Source organism: Pelodiscus sinensis, chromosome 13 (assembly GCF_052426305.1).
Source record: "Pelodiscus sinensis isolate ZL-2025 chromosome 13, ASM5242630v1, whole genome shotgun sequence".
NCBI classification, from domain to species: Eukaryota; Metazoa; Chordata; order Testudines; family Trionychidae; genus Pelodiscus; species Pelodiscus sinensis.
Window position 1 is genome coordinate 34,395,816 of NC_143064.1, and position 1,952 is coordinate 34,397,767.

Consider the following 1,952-nt stretch of genomic DNA (forward strand, 5'->3'; position numbering starts at 1 on the left):
TCAAACCTCCATAGTAATTTGGACAGAGGGAAAAGAGAGGGTAAACTTTTGAGGAACATGACTCTACAGCTATCTGTTCAGAAGTTAATACTGTTTCAATTGACATTGCCTCTCTCTGGCTCTTTCTCTATGGCTACACTGCAGAGAAAAGTCGGAAAAAGATATGCAAAATGCAAACTGCGTATCTTTCCCCCTTTTTTTCCGAAAGAGGCTTTTCCGAAATTTAGCCCATCTACACATGGCCAAATTTCAGAAAACAGTCCTCTTTCAGAACATCCCATATTTCTCTCACCGAGAGGAATACAGGGATGCCGAAAGAACACGTCCGCTTTTTTGGAAACTTCCGAAAAAGCAGACACGTTCCTTGGATGTGGCAGAGCTTTTCCAGGATACCTCTGGTTTCCTGGAAAAGCTCTGCAGTCTAGACATAGCCTAAGGTTGCTTCTGCACAGACATGAAGGAGGCAAATAATAGCAGTATGGTTCCAGATACATGATATCACAAGGAAGCATTAGATTGAGCCACTGAGCTTCTAGGTGTCCTGAGATACAGCCAGATCTCGAGACATCCATTAATTTATGGAGCTGAATCATCTTCTGTTCCATTGTGCTCCCCTTTTTTGTACTCTGTCCCTAACATTGTCAGTCTCCTTAATCCTTAATGTTCAACTCAAAACTCTTTAGTTTTCTCTTTAAAATAGAGATTTTATTTGTAATTTGCTTTATAATAACAAATGAAATACACCATGAAATATAGTAGTGTGACTTCTGCCCTTTGTTTTACGCTCTATAATAAATCATATTCTTAGTTTTATGAACTCAGTAACATCATAAGGTAATTAAATAAACTTCAGACTAAAATGTTGACATTTGTTTTGTACAGGTATAGTGTTTTTCTCTCAACAGCATACACTTGTCTATATGTTCTCTCAGTTTTCCGTTATGGCCCAGTTTGTGTGCATTTCCCTGCAACTAGATGAGCAACAAAGCCAGAAGCATATTTAGAACCCCTTCACTTCATTTCCTGTTCATTTGAAAGAGTTTAGCTAAACAGGAATTGCTTCTTGTAGGGAGAAAAAGAAGGGCGACCTTGAGGTTGGCAACTTTTCCTGTCCCTGTGACACCTCTCCACTTTTAGTTGGCAATGTCCCCTGTTGCTATTGTTTTCTCCTCTCCCCACACTCTTCTGTGCTCCATGAGCCATCAGATGGACAAGTGTCAGTTTCACTGTTCCTGCTTTTGTTGGTGGAGCAGACTGCCAATAAAGGACAGTCTTCTACACATCACCTACCTCTCGGGCAGACTGGTTAATGAAGTTGAAATCATTTCATGGCATCTTTCTCCCCGGTAGCTCCAATCTCATGCTATAGAATCTAAGATTCCACTGAAAAGAAACCAAAGTCTCTTGCCTTTGTGGTAGTGAAGGAAACCTCCCTAATGTGAACTGAATGCTGCAATGCCTGTCTGAGATTACAGATAGCCTGAAGTAATCGCTTCATGTGTAACATTAACACTTCCAAGGTACAGCTAAACAGCTGTGTTGTTTCAGAATAACTGACGTTATTCCAAAATAACAGTATATACTACAAGCCATTATTTCAAAATAATGTCAAGCTGGAGGACTTCTTACTCCAACTCCTGTAACCCTCATTTTACAAGGAGTAAGGGAAGTTGAAGGAAGAGTGTTCTTTCTTTGACTTCCTGCTGTGTAGATAGCACTAAAAGCTGAGTTAAGCAATTTCGACTTAAGCTACGCAATTGATGTAGCAGAAGTTGCGTAGCTTAATTCGACTTTACCCTTGCTGTGTAGATGTACCCTCACTCATGATCAAAACTCACAAGAACAAGAGAGGATCATATTGTTTAGATCTGCATAGACTATTGAGAAACTATTGAGAGCAAGAGCGATATGTTGTATAGGCATGCCTAAAGAGCACATCTTGGTTATAGACA